Below are 7,138 nucleotides of genomic sequence, written 5' to 3'. Positions count from 1 at the left end.
CCCAGGTTCAAATGACTCTCCTGCCTCAGCCTCCCAAGTAGCTGGGATTACAGGCGCCCACCACCATGCCCAGCTAATATTTGCATTTTTAGTAGAGACAGGGTTTCACCATGTTGGCCAGGCTGGTCTCGAACTCCTGACCTCAGGTAATCTGCCCGTCTTGGCCTCCCAAAGTTCTGGGATTACCAGGCATGAGCCACCGCACCTGGCCTGAGATTAACATTTAAATGGGTAGACTGAGTAAAACAGATTGCCCTCCTTAATGTGGATGGGCCTCATCCAATGAGTTAGTGGCCTGAATAGAACAAAAAGACTGACCCTTCCCTTTGTGAGAGGGAATTTTTCCTCTTCAGATTCAAACTGAAACATTGGCTCTTCTTGAATTTTGAGCCTTGCTGGCCTTCAGGAACTACACCATCAGCTCTCCTCGTTCTCCGGTCTTTGAACTCAGGCTGGACCTACATCATCAGCCCTTCTGGGTCTCTAGCTTGTTGACTCACCCTGCAGATCTTGGGACTTTCTAGTCTCTATAGTTATGTGAGCTAATTCTTTTTTTTAATCCTGCGGGAGAGGAGGAAGTTGCACCATTCCTGGAGGTACCGCAATACCAGGTTACTGCATGGAGTAGATGGAACAAGCTCCTATTTTATCTCCCTTCTCCAAAAATTTATTTTATATATTATGCCCAAATAGAGGACACATCAGATATTAAACTGATAAGAATAGTGATATGATTTGGCTGTGTCTGCACCCAAATCTCATCTTGAATTGTAGCTCCCATAATTCCCATGTGTTGTGAGAGGGACCCAGTGGGAGGTAACTGAATCATGGGGGTGGGTCTTTCCCATGCTGTTCTTGTGATAGTGAGTAAGTCTCATGAGATTTTATGGTTTTATAAAAGGGAGTTCCTACACAAGCTCCCTTGCCTGCCACCATGTAAAACGTGACTTTGCTCCTCCTTTGCCTTCCATCATGATTGTGAGGCCTCCCCAGCCATGTGGAACTGTGAGTCAATTAAACTTCTTTCCTTTATAAATTACCCACTTCTCAAGTATGTCTTTATTAGCAGCATAAGAACAGATCAATACAATAGATACTACACTTAATCCTAGGCAAAAGGCCAAGTGAGGCTAAGACTTTATAATAAATCACCCCCTACCCTGATTCTGATGGGTTCTATTTTTCTGGAGAACCCTGACTAACAGATTTTGGTACCAAGGAATGAGACGCTGCTGTAACAAGTACCTAAACATGTGGATTGGCTTTGGAACTGGGTGATGGGTGATGAGCAGATGTTGGAAGAGATTTGAGGTGCCTGCTAGAAAAAGCCTAGATTGCCTTGAAAGAACTATTGGTAGAGATATGAATGGTAATGGTGATTCTAGTGCGTTCTCAGAGGCAAAGAAGGAACACGCTATTGGAAACTGGATGAAAGGCCATCTTTATTATAAAGTGGCAAAGTATCTTGGCTGAATTGTGTTGTAGTTTTTGTGGAAGGTACCACTTGTGAGTGACAACATTGAATATTTAGCTGAGGAGGTTTATAAATAAAGGGTTGAAGGTGCATTCTGGATTCTCCTTATTATTTATAATAACAGATAAGAGGAGAGAAATTAATTAAATAAATTGTTAAGTAAAAAGCAACTAGAACTTGAAGATTTGGAAAATTCTCAGCCTATCCATACTGCAAAAAAATGAGAAAGCATGTTCTGGAGCAAACACCAAGGGTGTGGCTTGACAATCACTCCATCAGGAGATTACCCATGGATTCAATCAGCCATCTCAGCAGAAACCAGGAATAGAGATGGGCATATACAAGAAGAGACACTGCCAGTTTGGACCAAGGAGAATGGAGCTGGGACAAAACAAAGGAAGGCTTTCAGACTTCTGGGATTCTACAGTATGGCACAATAGAACTATTTGTCTTTATCCTTCAAGAAAAGAGCAGAATGACCCTGAAGTTGATTCAGAGATCATCAGGTCTGCCACTCCCACCACAGGCTGAGGAGGCAAGGCTGTTTCCTCCTTGGTTTCACAGAGTGGGGCCCCTTCTTGGTTTTTGTAGGCCAGGCTGCATGCACCCAGGGCCTCAAGGGCAGGACCTTTATAAAGAGTTGAGGGGGCAACATGGCAGTGATGCTGCTGCCTCAGTGGGTCAGAAGGCAGAGTTTCCAATCAAAGGGGATTATTCTTGAGCTTTATAATCACGGAATTTGACTTGCTAGGCTTTGGACTTTCTTGGGAACCTGTCACTCCTTTCTCCTTTCCACCTTCTCCCTTTTGGAAGGGGGTGTCTATTCTGTGCTTGTCCCGCCACTGTATTTTGGAAACACATAACTTGTCTAGTTTCTCAGGTTCAAAACTAGAGAGGAACTTTGCCTCAGGATGAATCATACCTCAAGTCTCACCCATACCTGATTTAGGTAATATTTAGATGAGATATTGGACTTTAGAGCTGATGCTGGAATGGGTTAAGACTTCTGGGGCTGTTGAGATGGGGGTGAACATATTTTGCATGTGAGGAGGACATGGATTGGGGGCGCCAGAGAGTGGATGTTATGGACTGAATTGGGTCTTCCTCAAAGTCCTATGTTGAAGCCCTAATCGCCAATGTGACTATTTTTGGAGCTAGGATATTTAAGGAAGCAATTAAGGCTAAATGAGGTCACGAGCATGGAGCCCTACTCCGGTAGGTCTGGTCTCCTTATTGGAAGAAGAGAAGTCAGGGATCTCTCTTTCCTCCATGTGCACATAGATGAAAGACCACATGAGGACACAGAGAGAAGGTGGCTGACTACAAGCCAGGAAGGGCAGGTTCACCAGGAAACAAATTTGCGGGCACCTTGATGATAGACTTCTAGCCTCCAGAACTATGAGAAAATTAATTTCTGTTGTTAAATTCACTCATTCTGTGGTATTTTGTTATAGCAGCCCTAGCTGACTAATACAGTTTTTAAGGTTTTTGTTTTGTTTTCCTTTAAATAAAAAGTCTGAGGTCAAAGTATTTTCATAAGTAATTGAGTTTGGGCCCTCCTCTGTACTTGTTCTGGCATCAAAACTTGGAGTGTTTCTTTTTTTTTTTTTTTTTTTAGCTTTACTGAGATATAATAAACAATAAACTACGTAAATTTAAGGTATATAATTTGATACATTTTGATATATGTATATACTCATGAAACCATCACTATAGCTTGGCTGACTTATAAACAAATCAAAGTACAGTACCTGGCCCTTTAAACACACATATACACACACACATTCACCTGTAGCGCACACACACTCCAATGCTATATGGCTATACACATAGTAGGAAGGACTAAGCTGGTCAGAATTTACATTCAGAGAAATAGCACGTAGGACACCCAGTACTCAAAGGTTTGCTAGCTTGTCTGTTTTATTATAATAAACTTTTTTCTTTTTGAGACTGGATCTCACTCTGTTGCCCACGCTGGAATGCAGTGGTGTGATCTCAGCTCACTATAACCTCTGCCTCCCGGGCTCAAGTGATCCTCCTGCCTCAGCCTCCCAGGTAGCTGGGACTACAGGCATGCACCACCACACCTGGCTAATTTTTGTATTTTTTGTAGAGATGGGGTTTCATCATGTTGCCCAGGCTATTCTCAAACTCCTGGCCTCAAGTGATCCACCTGCCTCGGCCTCCCAAAGTGCTTGGATTACAGGTGTGAGCCAAATAGACTTTTAATTTTATTATAGTTTTAGATTTACAGAAAAGTTGCAAAGATAGTATAGAGAGTTCCTGTTTTCTGTATACGCAACACCAAGTTTCCCCTATTGTTAGCATTTAACATTACTTTGGTAGATTTGTCATAATTAATGATCCAATACTGATACATTATTATTAACTAAAGCTCTCATTTAATTCCAGTTTCCTTACTTTTAACTTAATGTGCTTTTTCTGTCCCAGGATCCCATTTGGGACACTGCATAACAATTAGTCATCATGTCTCCTTAGACTCTTCTTGGCTGTGGCATTTCCCCGACTTCCTTTCTTTTTCATGACCTTGACATTTTTTAGGAGTATTGACAAAGTATTTTCTAAAATGTGCTTCAATTTGGGCTTGTTTATAGTTTGTGCTTCCTTTATAGTTTGACTTGCATTATGGGTTTTTGAGAGGAAGACCACAGAAGTGAAATGCCATTCTTGACACATTGCATCAAGGTATAAACTATCGACATGACATCACTGATGATCTTAAACTTGATTATCAGAGGTGTTTTATACCACATAAAATTACCCAGAATATGTTTCCAGAAGAGATTCTTACACATATTTATTAGCAGTGTGTAGTGCCTTTTTTTTTTTAATAAGACAAAAGTAAATTTAAATATTTCATTAAGTTTGACGGAGGTGCAAACACTCTGTGGCTTCGCAGAGCTGAGGGAAAAGACAGAACAGCAGCAGCCCAGGGCTCAGGGCAGGAGCTCAAACTGATCTGAGCTGTTTCCCGTAAGTGTATGTTCTCTTCCCTGATAAGATCATAAAACCCTCCAAGGTGGGGATCGTGCCTTCGGATTGGTTTGTCTGCACCTCAGCATTAATCCTAAGCTGCTCAGCATCCTACATATAGTAGGTGACTGAAGTATGCTTGCTAAGTAGCTGAGCAGGTGCTTAACTACTGGTCTGGGATGAGAGAGCCCTGTCTCCTAACCTGGCTTCCTCCTGGAGATTCCTCTCTGTGCTGTCCAGCACATCTCCACCAGCAGGGGCTCTCAGGGGGAGGGTGAGAAAGAACCCACAACAGGATGGAGGTTTTGACTGGGTAATTCAAGGGAGGGTCAAGGATATGGGGCTTTGCTGTGGCTTGAATGTTACCAGGAAGTGGAGGAATTATATGATGGGGAATCTCAATAAATCTTATCTATAGAAAGGACAGACTGAAGTGAAGCTAAAGATGTAATTGGTAAAGAAACAGAAGTCACTCATAGCTGACAGAAAGAGAGGATTTGTGGGTTGCACAGTGATATTGTTTGGGTGTTTGTCCCCTCCAGATCTCCAAATCTCATGTTGAAATGTTGGAGGTGGGGCTGGTGGGAGGTGTTTGGGTCATGGGAGTGGATCCCTCATGAATGTTTTGGTGCTGGCCTCCCAGTAAGGAGTGATTCTCACTCTCAGTACATGTGAGATCTGGTTGTTTAAAAATGAGTGGCATCTCCTTTTGCTCGCACTCTCCTAGCGATGCACTGGCACCCTCTTCACCTTTTACCATGATTGTAAGCTCCCTGAGGCCCTCGCCAGAAGCGGATGCCAGCAGCACACTTCCTGTACAGCCTGTGGAACTGTGAGCCAAAATAAAGCCTCTTTTCTTGATAAATTACCCAGTCTCAGGTATTCCTTTATAGCAATGCAAGATCGGCCTAACACACAGTGACCTTGCTTTTGTCCCACTGTAGCATGGCATCAGAATGACCTTGTCTGATGTTGGTGTTCTGTGAGGTCCTTTATGTCCAACAGGAGAACAGTGTGGTCCAGTTGTGAGTGTCAGAGGAGCTTCTAACAATCCAGGGGCCAGCTGTGAGCATCAGACCAGTGGGTGGGTGCTGGGCTGCTTTTGTTTCTTGGTCTCTTGGGTGCTCTTTTTCTTTTCCAAGAACTTTACATGATTTATCTCCATGAGTCCTTACAGTTGGACTTTTGTCCAACTAAGCATTTGTCTTAGTGTGGGCTTTCTAGAATGCAGAACCTGAGACAAGGATGTGACTAGAGCTTGTCTATGGGAAAGTGACCCCAGGAAGCAGGAGGGAGGAAGCAGAGAGTGAGATAGAGAAGGAGGGGAATCACTCCAGATCCTGCTGTGAAGGTTGCTGCTGTAGGCAAGAGACGCTGGACTCCTGGGACTCTAAGGAGCACTCAGAGAGCCCACAGAGTCTGTGGCAAAGAAGAACTCACAACTTCCTTCACCCATGTCGGGTTGCCAAGAAAGCTCCCATGGCCTCTTTTGCTGACAGCTTAGAGACTGGTTCCCATTGTTTTTCACCCCCCACACACCTGCTGATCATCAGTGGTATCAAACAACACTGGCTAGTTGGCCTTGGGCTAATGGTTTTTATCCCTCTGGAATTTATTTACATTTCTATTTTAGGTTCCAAATGCCCAGATGTCATAGGCCATGTCTGTGCCTGTCATAAGTGTCACGGGGAAAGAATCTCACTGAATGACCCTGCAACTGAGTCAAGTTTCCTGGGTTGGGTCAAAAAATGAGTGGACAGAGATCGACACCAGCAGAGCTATTTTCCATGCAATGGAGCTGACTACGTATCAATTTTTACACTTGGATGTATCTTGTTATGTTTTTCAAGGTGTGTCTATTTCATTAGTAGCTTAAGGTAAATGACTGCATATTTGTTCTTTCCTCTCTATCCCCCACAATATGACTGATAGTGAGACATGGGTACGTGTGGGTGAGAAGAGAGGTGGCAGCCCTCTGTATCATGGTCATTGGCCCAGAAATTGAACAGGGATGGATTACGTCATGCACTGGGCTTGGACTTGGGCAGCTAGCTGATAAGGGGGAAAACTGATGGGCTGAGCAAAGAGGGTTGCTGAAGGAAAGCCCACAAACTTAGAGGATGATGTGTAAAGCTCTGCAAGCCCAAGGGGCTGAGCTCAGAATCTGAGGTCGAGAAGGAGATAATAGAAAAACATGAAGGGTTCCAGCTGGCAGCTGGACTCAGAATCCAGGAGCACCCCAAAGACAGTCAACCATGAGCAGCATAAAGGAATGGGGGCCTGTGCATAGGCCCAGGGCAGAGGACCCCTCATTCATGCTACCTCCTTTGCAGGGGTAGGGACAGGCTGTCAGGCATGTGCCTGTAACCAGAGGCAGAATTCTGGGCACGTTCTTGACTGTCACAGAGGAGGCAGGGCTGGGCGTGAGGCTCTACAGGCCTTTGATCTTCTTGGCTTCTCCCTTTCTTGGTCACCTTAGTCGGGCTGTCACTTCAGAGAGACCTCACCAGGGTAGAAGCTCGTCTTAGGTAGTTCACTGCTGGATGGTGAATGGAATTCACAAGAAGGCAGCTGGTAAGGACACGCAGCTGGTAGAAGCAGAGTGTAGGGGTCAGGGGATGGAGAGATCTAGACGCTGGTGCCCCATTGTGCTCCAGAAACCATTTTTGC

General features: G+C 44.3%; 1 pseudogene; it reads right to left on the bottom strand.

The window, feature by feature from the left end:
• Positions 1-574: 574 nt before the first annotated feature.
• LOC112439220 (U2 spliceosomal RNA) lies at positions 575-737 on the bottom strand (annotated as a pseudogene).
• Between the last annotated feature and the right edge of the window lie 6,401 nt (positions 738-7,138).

The sequence above is a fragment of the Pan paniscus genome, chromosome 13, assembly GCF_029289425.2.
Source record: "Pan paniscus chromosome 13, NHGRI_mPanPan1-v2.0_pri, whole genome shotgun sequence".
NCBI classification, from domain to species: Eukaryota; Metazoa; Chordata; class Mammalia; order Primates; family Hominidae; genus Pan; species Pan paniscus.
Note: the sequence above shows the minus strand (reverse complement) of the source record. Positions and strands in the feature narration are given on the sequence as shown.